The sequence below is a fragment of the Aegilops tauschii genome, chromosome 2, assembly GCF_002575655.3.
Source record: "Aegilops tauschii subsp. strangulata cultivar AL8/78 chromosome 2, Aet v6.0, whole genome shotgun sequence".
Taxonomy (NCBI): domain Eukaryota; kingdom Viridiplantae; phylum Streptophyta; class Magnoliopsida; order Poales; family Poaceae; genus Aegilops; species Aegilops tauschii.
In genome coordinates, this window is record NC_053036.3 from 408734562 (window position 1) to 408754617 (window position 20056).

Genomic DNA, 20056 nt, shown 5'->3' on the forward strand with positions numbered 1-20056 from the left:
CAAGTGATCTTTTAAATTTGTTTATCGATGCTGATTCGAATACGATCCACGTCCGTTCTCAGAGGGGTTAAACTATGATTCAAATATGACCAAAGATAACCTCCCAATGAGCTCGGCTCTTTGCCAATCAAATGGGTATCGACAGCTATGTTCTCTTTGGTTCGAATACGACCCATGTTTGAACAGGAAGCCCCCAAGTGACTTTACTGCTTACGGCGAGATTCGAATACGATCATAAGCCGGATCCTCCTTTAAGTCATCATGTAATCTTGCAAAAAACAACACGTGCATATTTGGAGGAGAAAAAAGGACAGAGGTCCTGCTTTATTGCTTATCATAATATGGACATGACTGAGACAAATATGTACACCACAAGAGCCGGTAGCTCAAGTGTAGTAAGGCCGAAGCTGAGCTATGTTCCACGGCCGACGGGTCTCTTCCTCAGACTTGCGTGAATCTTTGTGCTCCCGAATGTCAATGAGGTAATATGACCCATTGTGCAAGTTCTTGCTGACCACAAAGGGCCCTTCCCAAGGTGGGGATAACTTGTGTGCATCTGTTTGATCCTGGATGAGCCGGAGCACGAGATCGCCTTCCTGGAAGACCCGGGATTTGACCCGGCAGCTATGATAATGGCGCAGGTCTTGTTGGTAAATCGCTGAACGGGCTGCTGCCACATCACGCTGTTCGTCCAACAAGTCAAGAGCATCTTGGCGCGCCTGTTCATTATCCGTCTCAACATAAGCCGCCACGCGAGGTGAGTCGTGACGGATGTCGCTGGGGAGGACTGCTTCTGCTCCATAAACCATGAAGAAAGGCGTGAAGCTTGTAGATCTGTTAGGAGTAGTATTGATGCTCCATAAGACGGAGGGCAACTCTTCCACCCAACAACCCGGCGTCCGTTGCAAAGGGACCAAAAGCCGGGGCTTGATGCCCTTCAGAATCTCCTGGTTAGCTCTCTCAGCTTGACCATTGGATTGGGGATGAGCCACTGAGGAAACATCAAGTCAGATATACTCTCGTTGACAAAACTCTTCCATAGCGCCTTTGGATAGATTGGTGCCATTGTCAGTTATGATGCTGTGCGGAAAGCCGAAGCGGAAAATCACCTTTTTCATAAATTGAACCGCCGTGGCTGCATCGCACTTGCTAACTGGCTCCGCTTCCACCCACTTTGTGAATTTGTCAACTGCCACCAAGAGGTGAGTCTTCTTATCTTTGGATCTTTTAAAAGGCCCCACCATATCAAGCCCCCAGACCGCAAAGGGCCAAGTGATTGGGATCATCCTCAATTCCTGAGCCGGCACGTGAGCCCGTCGTGAGAACCTTTGGCAACCATCACACTTACTGACCAAGTCCTCTGCATCAGCATGAGCCGTCAGCCAATAAAAGCCATGACGGAAAGCCTTGGCCACAAGGGATTTTGAGCCGGCATGATGGCCACAATACCCTTCATGGATCTCGCGCAAGATCTCTTGACCTTCCTCAGGGGAGATACAACGCTGAAATGCCCCTGAAACACTGCGATGATGCAACTCGCCGTCGATAACAATCATTGACTTAGCCCGTCGGGTTATTTGCCTGGCCAAAGTTTCATCCTCAGGCAACTCTCCCCGGGTTATATAAGCCAGATATGGCATTGTCCAGTCTGGTATGACATGAAGAGCCGCCACTAGTCGTGCCTCCGGGTCAGGGATAGCCAAGTCTTCCTCTGTAGGCAACTTAACCGAAGGGTTATACAGGACGTCCAGGAAAGTGTTAGGCGGCACCGGCTTTCGCTGAGAGCCTAGCCGGCTTAGAGCATCAGCCGCCTCGTTCTTCCTGCGATCGATGTGCTCCACTTGGTAGCCCTGAAAGTGCCCAGCAATTGCATCAACCTCACGGCGATAAGCCGCCATGAGAGGATCTTTAGAGTCCCACTTGCCTGATACTTGTTGAGCCACCAAGTCTGAGTCACCGAAGCACCTTACCCGGCTCAAGCTCATCTCCTTAGCCATCCGAAGACTGTGGAGCAAAGCCTCGTACTCAGCCGCATTGTTAGTGCAAGGGAACATCAACTGTAGCACATAATGGAATTTGTCACCTTTAGGGGAAGCCAGTACAACACCAGCCCCCGAGCCCTCCAACTGCCTGGACCCATCAAAGTGAATAGTCCAATATGTGTTATCCGGCTTTTGCTCGGGCACTTGTGACTCTGTCCAATCATTGAGGAAATCCACCAAGGCCTGAGACTTAACAGCGGTGCGTGGCACATATTTGAGACCATGAGGTCCAAGTTCTATAGCCCACTTAGCAATTCTCCCTGTGGCCTCTCTGTTTTGAATGATATCACCAAGAGGGGCAGAACTGATCACAGTGATGGGATGACCCTGAAAATAATGCTTAAGTTTCCGGCTCGCCATAAACACACCGTACACTAGCTTCTGCCAATGCGGGTACCGTTGCTTGGACTCAATGAGTACTTCGCTGACATAATAAACCGGCCGCTGAACCGGATGCTCCTTGCCCTCCTCCTTGCGCTCCACCACAATAGCCACACTGACGGCTCGTGCATTTGCCGCCACGTACAGCAGTAAGGGCTCCTTGTCAACCGGAGCAGCAAGGACTGGGGGCTCGGCCAGCTGCCTCTTCAAATCCTCAAAAGCGGTATTGGCTGCATCATTCCAGACGAAGTTATCAGTTTTCTTCATCAACTGATATAAGGGCATGGCCTTCTCACCCAAACGGCTTATGAACCGGCTTAAAGCAGCGATGCTACCCGCCAAACGCTGAACGTCATTTATACACACCGGCTTAGCCAGGGACGTGATGGCCTTGATCTTCTCCGGGTTAGCCTCAATGCCTCTGTCAGAAACCAAGAAGCCCAAGAGTTTGCCTGCAGGAACACCAAAAACACACTTGGCCGGGTTAAGCATCATCTTATAGACCCGAAGATTATCAAAGGTTTCCCTTAAATCATCTATCAGGGTTTCCTCTTTTATGTATTTAACCACAATATCGTCCACGTATGTGTGAACATTGCGCACGATCTGCTTATGAAGACAGTTCTGTACACAACGCTGGTAAGTCGCCTGTGCACACTTGAGTCCAAAGGGCATAGACACATAGCAGAAGGCTCCAAAGGGAGTGATGAACGCCGTCTTCTCCTGGTCCTTAACTGCCATCTTGATCTGATGATAACCAGAATAAGCATCCAAGAAACTTAAACGTGCACAACCTGCCGTAGCATCAATGATTTGATCAATACGGGGGAGGGCAAAAGGATCAGCCGGACACGCCTTGTTCAAGTCCGTGTAATCCACACACATCCGCCAGGTGCCGTTCTTCTTAAGTACAAGCACCGGGTTAGCCAACCACTCCGGGTGAAAAACTTCAACGATAAACCCGGCCGCCAAGAGCCGGGCTACTTCTTCACCAATAGCTTTCCGCCTTTCCTCATTAAACCGCCGAAGGAACTGTCTGACCGGCTTAAATTTCGGATCAACATTGAGAGTATGCTCAGCGAGTTCTCTAGGTACACCTGGCATGTCAGAAGGTTTCCATGCGAAGATGTCCCTATTCTCACGGATGAACTCGATGAGCGCGCTTTCCTATTTTGGATCCAGATTGGCACTGATGCTAAATTGCTGAGATGAATCTCCTGGAACAAAATCAACAAGCTTAGTTTCATCAGCCGACTTAAATTTCATCGCCGGCTCAGTCTCCGTAGTCAGCTTTTTCAGAGAGGTCATATCTGTTGGGTCGACATTGTCTTTGTAAAACTTCAACTCCTCTGTAGCACAAACAGACTCTGCATAAGCCGCGTCGCCTTCCTCACACTCTAGAGCCACTTTTCGGCTGCCGTGAACCGTAATAGTCCCGTTGTGACCCGGCATTTTGAGCTGTAAGTACACATAACACGGCCGTGCCATGAACTTGGCATAAGCCGGCCGTCCAAATATAGCATGGTATGGACTTCGTATCTTGACCACCTCAAAGGTCAACTTTTCCACCCTGTAGTTGTTCTCATCACCAAAAGCCACTTCCAATTCGATCTTGCCGACTGGATAAGCCGACTTACCAGGTACCACACCATGAAAGATAGTGTTGGACTGGCTGAGATTCTTATCAACCAACCCCATACGACGGAAAGTCTCATAATAGAGGATGTTGATGCTGCTGCCTCCATCCATGAGCACCTTTGTGAACTTGTATCCTCCCACTTGAGGAGCCACCACTAAGGCCAAGTGGCCCGGGTTATCCACCCGAGGAGGGTGATCCTCCCTACTCCACACTATGGGCTGCTCAGGCCATCGTAAGTAGCGTGGGACTGCCGGCTCAACAGCATTCACCGCCCTCTTGTGAAGTTTCTGATCTCGCTTGCACAGACTAGTGGTAAACACATGATACTGTCCACCGCTTAGCTGCTTTGGATTGGTCTGATAACCCCCCTGCTGCTGTTGATGACCCTGGCTAGCCTGTTGATGAAAGCCCCCTTGACCATTCTGAGGACCGGAATTTGAGCCGCCGCCCGGGCCATTGTAACTCTTAAAGGCCTTCATGATCGCGCAATCCTTCCACAGATGAGTCGCTGGCTTCTCTCTAGAGCCATGCCTTGGACAAGGTTCATTCAACAGCTGCTCCAGCGTTGGACCTGACCCGCCGCCTCGGGGAGGTGGCCTCCCCTTGCGTCGCTGGTTATTACCCTGGGAGTTGGCGTTGGCTACAAACTCTAGGCTGCCATCGGCCTTACGCTTGCCTCCTCCTTAGTTCCCCGGGTTAAACTGAGGACCCTTGCCATTGCCGTTCTTCTTTCCCTTCCCTGTCCTTTCATCATCTGAAGGGGGATCCTTGGTACCATCGGAATCGGCGTTGTTGACAAGAGCCGCCATTAGTGTACCCATATCGGTGCAGTCGCGTTTAAGCCGCCCGAGTTTCATCTTAAGGGGCACAAAGCGACAGTTCTGTTCCAGCATTAAGACTGCAGAGCCGGCATCCATCTTATCTGATGAATGTATGATCTCCTTGACCCGGCGAACCCAGTGGGTCGTGGATTCACCCTCCTGCTGCTTACAGTTAGTCAAATCCACAATTGACATAGACTGCCTACAGGTATCTTTAAAGTTTTGGATGAACCGGGCTTTCAGCTCAGCCCAAGACCCAATGGAATTCGGTGGTAGCCCTTTCAACCACGTGCGGGCAGTTCCATCTAACATCATGGTGAAGTACTTGGCCATGGCCGCCTCACTGACCTCCAGCAGTTCCATAGCCATCTCATAACTCTCAATCCGGGCCGCGGGTTGTAAGTCAGCTGTATAGTTAGGCACCTTCCTAGGGCCCTTGAAGTCCTTAGGTAGACGTTCATTACGGATAGCTGGCACCAAGCAAGGGACACCCCCGGTCCTGGTAGGGATACCTACATCAACGGAAGTCGTCGGATAAGCCGGGGGGGTCTGGTAAGCCGTTAATTGAGGCACTTGCTCCGCCTCTTGGCGCGCTCGGTCCTGGTCTGCTGCGTAAAGGGCTCCATTATGAGCCGGGCCATGGCCAGGGGGCGGGTCATGGCGTCGGACATTGCTTGAGCCGGTTGCTGAGACCACATGCCGGCTGTAACTCGGGCTCTGACCCGGACGAGGGGTCGAGTGGATCCTATCCCGGCTGTAGGAGTACGCCTCTTGCTGTGCCAGTGCCGTCTGCAGGAGTTCCCTGACCCGGCGGGTCTCGATGGCCGTCGGAGAGTCGCCGTCAACGGGGAGAGCCGCCAGCCGTGCTGCCGCAGCAACCATGTTCTCCAGCGGGTTATTATAATGTCCCGGGGGTATTGGCACATACTGAGGCGGGGCAGGGGGCACCTGGGGAGGCCCCATCACTTGTGGCTGAGTAAGGGGTCCAGACCCGGGCGCTATGCCCCCTGGCGGGTTACTAGACCCTGCACCTGGCGTGTTGAAGAGGTTGCGTGGATCGTAAACCGGTGGGCGTCGAGACTGGGCCTTTTGATGCCTCCTTCTCATGACCTCATTGGCCGCGTTCTGATCCATCGTGAGTTGGAAGGACTGCGCCTGAATCAGCTGAGTCCGGGCATCGAGAGCCGCCCGCTCCGCAGCCAGCCTGATTCCTTCCGCTGCGAGATCCTCTTTAGCCTTTATCAGATCCAATTTCAACTGTGCCACCTCCGCATCATGCTCGGCTTGATCCGCCGGGTCAACCGTGGCGGTTAACAGGGCCGTCATCTTGTTCGTGAGATCCATGAGCACCTGAGCCGGGGAAGGCACCGGGTTTCCTGCCCCAGCAGCGGGGTTCTGAACAGGCTGCGCCCCGGCCATAAACACTCCAACCTGACTTGGTGGCTCAAAAAGGTCCGGAATGCTGTCACCATCGGAACAGCCCATGAGCCTGCCATCTTGAAGTTGGTACAGTGAGTTTGATTCATCGGTGGCCGGCTCGCCGTCAGAGCCGGCGGGCGCCTCATCACCAGACCCAGATGGATCAGAGGGCCCTCCATGGATGCATCCCACAAAAGCGCGCCTTAAGGCAGACCGGGCCCGGGCGGGTCGTGCGCGCTGAGCCGTTTCGATGAGATCGGCGCAGAGATCCGGCTCAGGGCCTGGCTCACCAATCTTGCCAATGAAGACATGAATTCCGCCGAAGGGGACCCGGTACCCGTACTCAATTGAGCCGGCGTCGGGGCCCCAGTTTGTGTCGTCGATGTAGAGCTTGCCGCGACGACTCTTGGTCATCCGGCCCACAGCGTATCCCTTGAGCCCTTCGAAGCTGCCCTTCAAGAACTCAAATCCACCGTGCGCTGGCCCCACGGTGGGCGCCAACTGTCGTGGAATTGTCACGGCAGATGTCCTCGAGCTAGGACTTAGTCGTGGAGCCATCGCAGCTAGGAAGCTTGAAGGGGTTATGCGGGACAAGGGACGCGAGGGTTTATACTGGTTCGGCCCCTTACGGTGAAGGTAAAAGCCTACGTCCAGTTTGAGGTGGTATTGATTAGGGTTACGATCACCAGGGAGCTAAACAGCTATGCCCGGCTCTCGATGAGATTGTTGTCGTCCTTAAACCGCTGCCGGGTCGTCCCTTTATATAGGGAGGCTGACGCCCAGCAGCCCTTAGAGTCCCGGCCGGCTCATAAGAGTGTCCGGCTCGGACTCTCAATCTTACTTGCCTTACACTACAAGTTCTACCATAATAATGATTATAACTATGGGCCTTAAGCCGTATCCGGGTCTTAACTCATCTCCGGCCCATCATCTTCAAGCTTGTCTCCGGGCTTCTGGCAATGATCATACGAGTAACCCGGCCCCTCCTGGCGGGTGACTCTAAGGTCTGTATCCTCAACAGGCATACTTTCATTGTCAACATAACAACCGAGAGATCTCGATATCTTCCATGCTACACACATTATAGGCGGTTCCCAAACAGAATAGTAAAGTTTATACTCCCCCTCCACCAACAAGCATCAATCCATGGCTGGCTCGAAATGACGAGTGCCTCCAACTAACAAGAGTCCCGGGGGAGTTTTGTTTGTAATTATTTTGATTTGATTTGCTTAGAGCATGGGACTGGGCATCCCGGTGACCAGTCATTTTCTCGTGAGTGAGGAGCGGAGTCCACTCCTCTTGAGAATAACCCGCCTAGCATGGAAGATACAGACAACCCTAGTTGATACATGAGCTATTCGAGCATACAAAACAGAATTTTATTTGAAGGTTTAGAGTTTGGCACATACAAATTTACTTGGAACGGCAGGTAGATACCGCATATAGGAAGGTATGGTGGACTCATATGGAATAACTTTGGGGTTTATGGAAGTGGATGCACAAGCAGTATTCCCGCTTAGTACGGGCGAAGGCTAGAAAAAGACTGGGAAGCGACCAACTAGAGAGCGACAACAGTCATGAACATGCATTAAAATTAATAAACGTTGAGTGCAAGCATGAGTAAGATATAATCCACCATGAACATAAATATCGTGAAGGCTATGTTGATTTGTTTCAACTACATGCGTGAACATGTGCCAAGTCAAGTCACTCGAATCATTCAAAGGAGGATACCACCCTATCATACCACATCACAACCATTTTAATAGCATGTTGGCACGCAAGGTAAACCATTATAAACTCCTAGCAAATTAAGCATGGCATGAGCAACTATACTCTCTAATTATCATTGTAAACATGTTTATTCATAATAGGCTGAATCAGGAACAATGAATTAATCATATTTACAAAAACAAGAGAGGTCGAGTTCATACCAGCTTTTCTCATCTCAATCAGTCCATCATATATCGTCATTATTGCCTTTCACTTGCACGACCGAACGATGTGTATAATAATAATAGTGCACGTGCATTGGACTAAGCTGGAATCTTTAAGCATCTGACACAAAGGAGAAGACAAGGTAATATGGGCTCTTTGTTGAATAAACAATAATGCATATAAGAGCCACTTCAACATTTTCATTATGGTCTTCTCCTCTCGACCCCCAAAGAAAAGAAATAAAACTATTTACACGGGAAAGCCCCCAACAAGCAAAAGAAGAACAAGAAATCTTTTTGGGTTTTCTTTTAGTTATTACTACTACAAGCATGGAAAGTAAACTAGCTAAAAGCTACAACTATTTTTTTGTTTTTCTTAAGGTTTTTCAAACACACGAGAAGAAAGCAAGAAAGAGAAAATAAACTAACATGGATATTACAATGAAAAATTATGAGCACCGACAACTAGAATGAGTGTGTGAACATGAATGTATTGTCGGTGAGAAATACGTACTCCCCCAAGCTTAGGCTTTTGGCCTAAGTTGGTTTATGCCCATGGATCAAAGTTGTGGTTGGGGTCGTACTGAGAAGGAGCCTCGGGTTGCCACTGGTTGGCAATCTCCTCCGGATCCCACTGGTAAACAGACTGTCGTGAAGGATCAAATTGTGGTTCTGGCTCCGGCTCTGTAGCTGATGTGGGGTTCTGGTAGGCATGAAATGCCTCCGGCTGAACAAGGTACTTGCCTGTAGATAAGTCAAACAAAGAAGGAGCAGGCAAAGTAATAATCTCAGGGCGAATTTTATCAAATATCAGTTTGTACTTAAGCGTCTTTTCCTTATTCTTAATGATAAAATCATGTGCTACCATACTCCTATAGTCTAGAAAAACAGGAGGCAGCAACTTTTCTTCCTTCTCATAATGCCTAATAGGTATGTTAAAGTGTGCAGCAAGGCGCGAGGCGAAGATACCTCCCAAGATGGGACCCTTCGTGTGGTTAAGACTTAACTGTTTGGCAACGATAGCGCCTAGGCTAAAAGAGTTATCACGAAACAAGGCATGGCCCAAATAACAATATCAGGGGCACTAACGTTCCCACAGTTTCCGCGACCAATTAAACATCTACTAGCAAATATCGCAAAGTAATGTAGAACCGGAAAATGTATGCTAGTAATCCTTGCGTCGGAAACTTTCCTTGTTTCCCCTACAACAATCATATCAATAAACCCTTCCACATCATTTCGATGTGGTTCCTCTATGCTGCCAGTAAGTGGTATCTTACAAACCCGGCAGAAATCAGAAAGGGACATCTCCTTACGCTCATCATATAAATAAAATTCCACCGAAGGTGGTGATCTCCTAGCATGGAAATGAAAATTTTGCACGAAAATATTAGTGAGTAAGAGATACTGTTCACGCTGGTCGTGGAGGAAGTCGGTGAGGCCCGCATTCTCAACCAAAGAATAGAAATCATCATGAATCTCGGCTGTTGTTAAGAACTCATCACAAGGCTATTCACACGGCCGAACCTCCGTGGTGCGAGGGAGATTATATTGGGGCCTCTTATCCTCTTCACGTTGCTTCTCCCTCAAGCCTCGGCTCGAAGAGCCCCTCAATAATCTCTTCATCATTTTCTGAAAATTTCTGAAATTTTTAGTAATTTAAAATAAAAGTGAACCAAACTCAACAAAATTGATAGCAACTACTCCCACAAGTGCCTAGAGACTATATCATGCATTAGAACTACTTGGGACCATATAAATTTGACATGCAAGCTCAAGAACAGGGTCACCTAAGCAGCAAAAATTTGCAATGAATAAAGCACTAGAACAAAAACTAATTGGACCATTGGAGGAGTCACATACCGAAGAACAATCCCCCAAAGCAGTTTTGTGAGTGGAGCTTTGAGCAAGGAGATTGAAAATCGCAGCAAAATGAGCAAGAACTCGTGCTTGAGCTGGTTGGTGATTTCTTTTGGGAGGAAGGAGTGTGTGGTGGCTGGAATAAGTGGAGGGGAGCCACCATGGGCCCACGAGGCAGGGGGGCGCGCCCAGGGGGTGGGCGCGCCCTGGACCCTCGTGGCTAGGTGCTTGCTCCCCCTACTGTGTTCTCAGTGCCAAATATTCTCAAATATTATAGAAAAAATCATATTTCATTTTCGGGGCATTTGGAGAAATTCTATTTGTGGGGTATTTTTTATTGCACGGATAATTCAGAAAGCTGACAGAATATACTAATTTTGCTTTATTTAATCTAAATAACAGAAAGTAAAAGGAGGTTACACAAGGTTGTGCTTTCTAACTTCATCCATCTCATGCTCATCAAAAGGAATCCACTAACAAGGTTGATCAGGTCTTGTTAACAAACTCATTCGGAATCGCATGAAACCGGAGAAATTTCGAATAACACTATGTTACCTCAACGGGGATATGCACATCCCCAACAATAAGAATATCATATCTCCTTTTGACAGTAGGAAGAGGAAATTCAAAACCTCCAATAACAATCGATGGAATTTTTCCAATAGAATTGATACTGTGGACTTGAGGTTGTTTCCTCGGAAAGTGTACCGTATGCTCATTTCCATTAACATGAAAAGTGACATTGCCTTTGTTGCAATCAATAACAGCCCCTGCAGTATTCAAAAGGGGTCTACCAAGGATAATCGACGTACTATCGTCCTCGGGAATATCAAGAATAACAAAATCTGTTAAAATAGTAACGTTTGCAACCACAACAGGCACATCCTCATAAATGCCGACAGGTATAGATTTATCAGCCATTTGCAAAGACATTTCAGTAGGAGTCAACTTATTCCAATCAAGTACGATATAAAGAGAGAGGCATAACACTAACACCGGCTCCAAGATCACATAAAGCAGTTCTAACATAGTTTCTTTTAATGGAGCATGGTATAGTTGGTACTCCTGGATCTCCTAGTTTCTTAGGTATTCCACCCTTAAAAAATTAGCAAGCATGGTGGAAATTTCAGCTTCCGGTATCTTTCTCTTATTTGTAACAATATCTTTCATATACTTAGCATAAGGATTCATTTTAAGCATATCAGTAAAACGCATACGCAAGAATATAGGTCTAATCATTTCAGCAAAGCGCTCAAAATCCTCATCATCCTTTTTCTTGGATGGTTTGGGAGGAAAAGGCATGGGTTTCTGAACCCATGGTTCCCTTTCTTTACCGTGCTTCCTAGCAACAAAGTCTCTCTTATCATAATGTTGACTCTTTGATTATGGGTTACCAAGATCAACAACTGGTTCAATCTCTACATCATTGTCATTGCTAGGTTGAGCATCAACATGAACATTATCATTAACATTATCACTAGGTTCATGTTCATCACCAGATTGTGTTTCAGCATCAGAAATAGAAATATCATTGGGATTCTTAGGTGTGTCAATAACAGGTTCGCTAGAAGCATGCAAAGTCCTATCATTTTTCTTTTTCTTCTTTTTGGAAGGACTAGGTGCATCAACATTAGTTCTCTGAATCCTGCTCAATTCTCTTAGGATGACCTTCAGGATACAAAGGTTCCTGAGTCATTTTACCCCCTCTAGTCATAACTCTAAGAGCATTATCATTCTTCTTATTATTTAATTCATTGAGCAAATCATTCTGAGCTTTAAGCACTTGCTCTACTTGAGTGGTAACCATAGGAACATGTTTACTAATGAGTTTAAGTTCACCTTTAACTCTAGACATATAATCACTCAAGTGTTCAATCATATAAGCATTTCGTTTCAATTGTCTACCAATGTAAGCATTGAAGTTTTCTTGTTTAACAATAAAATTATCAAACTCGTCTAAGCATTGGCTAGCAGACTTATAACGAGGAATATCACCTTCATCAAATCTATAGAGAGAATTTACCTTTACTACCTGTGTCGGGTTATCAAGACCACGTATTTCTTCAACAGGCGGCAAATTAAGACCATGTATTTCTTCAATAGGAGGTAAATTCTTAACGTCTTCAGCTTTAATACCTTTTTCTTTCATAGATTTCTTTGCCTCTTGCATATCTTCAGGACTGAGAAATAGAATACCCCTTTTCTTAAGAGTTGGCTTAGGAGTTGGTTCAGGAAGTGTCCAATTATTTTCATTAGTCAACATATTATTCAATAGCAATTCAGCTTGATCAACTGTTCTTTCCCTAAAAACACAACCAGCACAACTATCTAGGTGGTCTCTGGAAGCATCGGTTAGTCCATTATAAAAGATATCAAGTTTTTCGTTTTTCTTGAGAGGGTGATCAGGCAAAGCATTAAGTAATTGAAGAAGCCTCCCCCAAGCTTGTGGGAGACTCTCTTCTTCAATTTGCACAAAATTATATATTTCCCTTAAAGCAGCTTGTTTCTTATGAGCGGGGAAATATTTAGCAGAGAAGTAGTAAATCATATCCTGGGGACTACGCACACAACCAGGATCAAGAGAATTAAACCATGTTTTAGCATCACCCTTTAATGAGAACGGAAATAATTTAAGGATATAATAGTAGCGAGTTTTCTCATCATTAGTGAACAGGGTGGCTATATCATTTAATTTAGTAAGATGTGCCACAACAGTTTCAGATTCATAGCCGTAGAAAGGATCAGATTCAACCAAAGTAATTATCTCAGGATCAACAGAGAAATCATAATCCTTATCAGTTACAAAGATAGGTGAAGTAGCAAAAGCAGGGTCATATTTCATTCTAGCATTCAGAGATTTTTCTTTCAGCTTAGCTAATAATTTCTTAAGATCACTCCTATCATTGCAAGCAAGAAAGTCTCTAGCAGTTTCTTTATCCATAACATAACCCTCAGGCACAACAGGCAATTCATATCTAGGGGGAAAATCCTCATCATCACTTTCATCAATATTATCAGTTTCAATAATTTCATTCTCTCTAGCCCTAGCAAGTTGTTCATCAAGAAATTCACCAAGTGGCACAATAGTATCAAGCATAGAAGTAGTTTCATCATAAGTATCATGCATAGCAGAAGTGGCATCATCAATAACATGCGACATATCAGAATTAATAGCAGAAGCAGGTTTAGGGTCGCAAATTTTATCAAAACAGAAGGTGAATCAAGTGCAGAGCTAGATGGAAGTTCCTTGCCTCCCTTCGTAGTTGAGGAAAAATCTTAGTTCTTTCGTCCTTCAAGTTCCTCATAGTGACCAGCAGATATAAATCCCAAGTGACTCAAAGAATGGAGCTATGCTCCCCGGCAACGGCGCCAAAAAATAGTCTTGACACTACTGGAATCTGGTAATTTGCCGTCTGCCAACTCTTTGCCGTCCGCTTCCACAAAGCCGACGGCAAAGAATGGGCAGATGGCAAAAAGTATATTTCCCGTCCGCTTCTTCTTTGTCGTCCGCTGGCTGACGGCAAAGAGCTAGAAGGCAGATGGCAAAGGGCCAGGTGGGCCCCACAGGGCACGGCGTGGCTAGGTTAGCTTCTTTGCCGTCTGCCTGGTCTTTGCCATCTACCTTCGGGACCTTTGCCATCCGCTGGCGGACGGCAAAGAAATGGCCCAGCTAACGGCCGTCTCCCCCTCCTATGCTCGCTCTCTGTCTCTCTGGCCGCACCCCCTCTCTCTCCCCTCTCTCACAACTCAACCGCGCCCGCGCCTGCAATGCCGCCGTCGAACACCGCCACCGCCCGGACGCTGCCGCCACCCCACCCCGCCGCAGCACCGCCCCGCCGCCCCGGAGCCCTGCGGCCCCGTCGCCACCACCACCCGGCCAGCGTCGCCCCGCCGCCCCCCACACTACCGCTGCCCCACCCCGCCGCAGCACCACCCCGCCACCCCAGAGCCCTGCGGCCTCGTCGCCACCACCGCCCACCGCCCCCTCCGCCCGGCCAGCGCTACCCCGCCGCCCCGAAGCCCTGTGGCCCCATCGCCACCACCGCCCAGCGCCCCCTCCGCCGCCGAGCAACCCCGCCGCCCGGCGCCCCTGGGCCTACCGCAGGTGAGCCCCGGCCGCACCCCTCTTCTTCTCTATTTTTTGTTTTTTTCCGTTTTGTAGTTTAGATTACTTTTAGTTTTGTTTTAGATTTAGTTTAGTTTAGATTACTGTTAGTTTGGTTCTTAATTTAGTTTAGTTTAGATTACTTTTAGTTTGGTCTTAGGTTTAGTTTAGTTTTAGGTTTATGTTTAGTCATGAAAAAAAACTAAGAATAATTAGAAGAAGAGGAGGAGAAGAAGAATAGCTAGGTTTAGGTGTAGTTTTTTCCTGTTTTGTTTTAGGTTAATTAGTGCTAGGTTTAAGAAGAGGAAAAAGGAGAAGAAGAAGAAGAAGAAGAAGAAGAAGAAGAAGAGGAGGAGGAGGAGAAGTAAGAAGAAGAAAAAGAAGAAGAAGAAGAAGAAGAAGAAGAAGAAGAAGAAGAAGAAGAAGAAAGAGAAGAGGAGGAGGAGGAGAAGAAGAAGAAGAAGAAGAAGAAGAAGAAGAAAGAGGAGAGGAGGAGAAGAAGAAGAAGAGAAGAAGAAAAGGAAAAAAGAGACCCCGACCCCGACCCGACACCCGACACCCCGACCCCGACCCCCGACCCTCGACACCCTGACACCACACCCCGACCCCCGACCAACCGACACCCTGACACCACACACCGATCTACACCCCGACCCCGACACCTCGGCACGACACCCCGACCCACACCCCAACACCTCGGCACGACACCCCGACCCGACACCCTGACACCCTGACAGCACACCCCGACCCCATATATATTTGTGTTGATCGGGTGTATTTTTATTATGATACACTTAAATTATATACATATTATTATGTTCATGTCAGGTATCCAAATTTTTTATGTTGTACTAATTTCGTTTACTTTTTGTCATTGCAGGTGTTGACAGGATGGTGGGCAAGGGTCCAGAGCGCCCCGATCCTCCTGCGAGCGCTACTGGGAGGGGTGGTTCCATTATTCCAGCCCAGCCCCTCCGGAGAGCGCTGCTAGACAGTATGCAGACAACTGCGGCAGGCGCTTCTTCTTTGGCTGGGAGAGGTCGGGGGAGGATGAAGAAGCCTGCTAGAGGTGGACATGGCAGTGGGAGAGGTAGGAAGGCTGTTACGCCTTCCTCGCCGCCACCCTCAACCGATTCACCAGACCACAGGAGTGCTCCATCTGACGTGGACCCGTCTCGGACTCCGGTCCATGAGCCTCCGGTCGCTGATCCTTCCCCCGACCAGACTCGGGTCGCCGATCCTTCGCCCCACGTGAGTCCGGTCCCAGAGTCTTTGTCTCAGAAGACTCCGGTCACGGGGTCTTCGTCCCAGAAGACTCCGGTCACGGGGTCTTCGGCCCACTAGACTCCGGAGGCTAGTGGCTCGGAGGATGGTAGCGAGGACACCTTTTCAGATGATAGCTACAACGACGACGAGCTGGTTGAGAAGGGCAAGAAGGTCTACAAGCGTGGATGTACAAAGCTCCCGCCTGTGCCAACGACCCCGGACCAGAGGTGGTTGATTGCGTCTAAAGGGTTGAAGTAAGTGCATTTACTATTTTGTAACCTTTTGCCTTCATGTTCCTTCAAATTAATATGTAATGCGTTGGCCTTGTCATACTGCAGGGGCTGGGTACGCCCCAATGGTTCCCGTAGGCCCAACCAGGTCCTTGGTGTGCTTTGCCGGCAGCACTTCCCTGGGTGGGTCACGTTGCCCGGTGAGGGTCAGGTTCCACAGCTAGCACTGACCTGGGAGCTGTACTCGGTTGCCCCGGCCCCGCCGGAGGAGAGGGTTGACGGTGTCTTGTGCGAGACGGTGGCCGACATTGTGTTCCGTCGGTTTTGGGTAATTTCTCCTTTACGGAATTAAAAATCAACACTACCTAGTGATTGTACTAATCAGTGTTGTCTTGTTTGATTGCAGACCTTCTATAGGGTTTCAGAGGGAGAGCAGGAGGCCGCGTGTATGGTTGTCAAAAACGAGTGCAAGCGCCTACTTCAGAACTTAAGGCACGAGGCTCGGGTGGAGGCCGTTCGAGACTACTACGCCTTGAAGGGTATTAGGAGGGGCAAGCAGAAGTGTCGCGGCAAGTTTCTGAGTAAGGAGAAGTACATGCAGGTAATTACCTAATCTTAAGGCCTTGAACTTAGTTTTCTTGATTTGATTCGTAGGCGTAGCGCTGAAATTTCTCTTGACTCACTTAGGTGCCCCCGAGATGGTGTGTGGATAAGATGGACTGTTGGGAGGCGTTGGTGGATGCGTGGTGCTCTGCCCAATGGAAAGTTGAACACCAAAGGGCCAAGGATAAGCGCGACCAAATGGAAGGTGTGCCACACCATCAAGGGAGCTCCAACCCGTTTGAGTACGGGGAGAACTGGGTATGTGGTTTGCTACATGATTCATGCAATTCATTCTTCATGCTAGATAGTTCATTTATGACATATTTAGCTCTAAAATGATATAATAACCTTAGATAGCTCTATAAAATGACTTAATATGCTTTAGTCAGTTAAAAAATGGCATAACTAGCTTCGATAGCTCAATAACGACCTAAACTAATCTTAGCTAGTTCATTCATGGCATAATTAGCTCTAAAATGACATAATAACCTTAGATAGCTCTATAGAATGCCTAAATATGCTATAGTTAGCTCTAAAATGACATAATAACCTTGGATAGCTCAATAATGACATAATTAGCATACTTTGGTCAAAAATGGCATAATAATCTTGGTTACCTCGAAAATGACCTAAACTTAGCTTATTTTCCTCGAAAGTGACATAATAACCTTTCTTAGCTCCAAAATGACCTATTTACATAGCAATATCATTCTTCATGCTAGCTTGAGCCCTTAACTAATATTTTGTTCCTCTCTCTCAGGTGCACCACCACAAGAAGCCTGTGCCAGGTCTGTTCGACCTCTGTGGCATGTCCCATATGGTCCCGTACAAGAAGGCCAAGCCATTCACGGAGTCTGACCTAGATGATCCAGCGAGCTTCACCAACAAGACCTCCCACCACAAGCTTGTGAAGTACAGACACGAGGGGAAGGCGAGGAAAGGGGAGGACTTTAACCCGAGCCAGGATCCTTTTGATACAGAGCTGGTGATGATATCTGGTGGCGGGAGGTCCCATGGCTCTCCAGCCATTGGTGATGGACTGATACGTTGTCCTAAGACTCTCCCGCAGATCAAGAAGCGCCTGAGTAGCTCTGATCCTGAGATAACGGCTCGTGCACGGCCCGCGGAGATCGCCATGGCGGTTAGTTATACGGACTCTCTCACCTTTCCTCCATTACATTGTGTGTGCGTCCGTCGATGATTACAATGCTAACGAGGAGTGGTGTGTTGCAGGCTATTGTTGAGAAAGAGAGATTGAAGACGAAGGAGCTTGTGGAGGAGGCAAAAAGGGAGGCACAAAAGGAGATGGAGGAGAAAACGGCTAAGCTGTTGGAGGAGGAGAGGAACCGGAACGACCTTGCTAACCGGGCCCTATACGAGCTCATCGTGGTACGGTTCTCGTGCATATTAGCCCAATCATGCACGTAATGTTCGCATTACTATCTAATATGACTGACTCGTGAGAACCAAATGTGCAGACCATGTGCGAGAAAAACGGTCAGGCCCCTCCGCCGATGCACCAGATTGCTCCGGCGAACACGGTGAGTTTGATTTGAATGGTCGTTGCTTACTACTATTCACATTTCAGTTTGCGAACTTGCTAACGAGACATTATTGGAAATGATCTTTGGTGCAGCATGGCTCCCGACAAGCATCGACCACTCCTTCTGCCAACGCCGGAACCCCGACCGGTCCTTCACCTCCGTCTGGCACTGGCGCAGCCCCGACCATTCCTACACCTCCGTGATAACGGTATTTTTCTTCTTATTTAGCGTGTTTAGTCCATTTATGACATAATTTAGCCTATTTAGTCCACAAATGACATAATAAGATGAAGAAAATCAAGGAAGAGGAAGGAAAGAAGGTAGGAAGAGAAGAAGAAGAAGACTAGAAGAAGAAGAAGATTCTTCTAGTCTTCTTCTTCTCCTTCTTCTTCTTCTTCTTCTTCTTCTTCTTCTTCTAGTTTTCTTCTTCTTCTTCTTCTCCAAAATGAAGTTAGCTCTAAGTTATATCAAAAATGGCATAATATGCTTAGTTAGGTCAAAAATGGCATAATTAGCTAGGTAAGCTCAAAAATGAATTTTTTCTTCTTATTTAGCCTATTTAGTCCATTTATGACATAATTTAGCCTATTTAGTCCACAAATGACATAATAAGATGAAGAAAATCAAGGAAGAGGAAGAAAAGAAGGAATAGGAAGAAAAGAAGAAGAAGAAGAAAAGAAGAAGAAGAAGAAGATTCTTCTTCTTCTTCTTCTAGTTTTCTTCTTCTTCTCCAAAATGAAGTTAGCTCTAAGTTATATCAAAAATGGCATAATATGCTTAGTTCACTAAAAATGGCACAATTAGCTAGGTTAGCTCCATTTTACCTAAGTATGCTTACTTCTTCTTCTTCATTTTCTTCTTCTTCTTCTGATTCTAGTCTTTTTCTTCTAACTTTCTTGTTTCCCATTTTGCATATTTAATTCACTATATGGAAGCTTGCATGGATGGAGTGCTTGTTTCCCTTTTCATTTTTTCGTTTGCATCGATAAAAAATGTGGAACTTTGTTATATGGATGCATGCATGGAACAATGTGTTGGATGAACATTGTGATGTTACTATAATATGTATGGATGGAACTCTGTTTCCTATTATGTATGTATGTTGTCATGGATGGAGCTATGTGTTGGATACATCATATGTCTGTTGTGCATGTGAAAAAAATATATGTATATCTGTGTGTGAATTCCTGTGAAATTAAATGGATTCCAATAAAAATAGGGGATATGTAGCCTGTTTGCCGTCTGCTAGCAGACGGCAAAGAGCTTCGCCATCTGCTAGCAGACGACAAACAGGACACATGGCAGCTACCTGTACTACCTGGGAACACTGGCTGCCTATTTGGTCACTTTGTCGTCTGCCAGCGGACGGCAAAGATTCAAATCACTTTGCCGTCTGCCAGCGGATGGCATAGCTGGCCACATGGCAAGTTCCCAGTAATGCCTAGCTGAGCTCTTTGCCGTCTGTCAGCGGACGGCAAAGAGCTTTGACTCTTTGCCGTCCGCTGGCAGACGGCAAAGAGCGCCGTTAACCCCCTAACGGCACTCACGCCACTGCACTGTCGTCCGTTGTTTTTGCCGTCTGCTGGCCTCGGATGGCGGACGGCAAAATCCTTTGCCGTCCGTTTCCAGGAAGCGGACGGCAAAGAAGGCCTTTGCTGGCACGTGTTGAGACGGACAGTTTGTCGTCTGCTGGCGGACGGCAAAGACTTTTGCCGTCCGTGATCCATGCCTTTGCCGTCCACCATGGCGGACGGCAAAGAAGCTGACTCCAATAGTGTGATAACCCACAAGTATAGGGGATCGCAACAGTTTTCGAGGGTAGAGTATTCAACCCAAATTTATTGATTCGACACAAGGGGAGCCAAAGAATATTCTCAAGTATTAGCAGTTGAGTTTTCAATTCAACCACACCTGGATAACTTAATATCTGCAGCAAAGTATTTAGTAGCAAAGTAGTATGGAAGTAACGGTAACGGTGGCAAAAGGTAACAGTGATAGTTTTGTAGTGATTGTAACAGTAGCAACGAAAAAGTAAATAAGCGATGAACAATATGTGAAAAGCTCGTAGGCATTTGATCGGTGATGGAGAATTATGTCGGATGCGATTTCTCATGCAATAGTTATAACATAGGGTGACACAGAACTAGCTCCAGTTCATCAATGTAATGTAGGCATGTATTCTGAATATAGTCATACATGCTTATGGAAA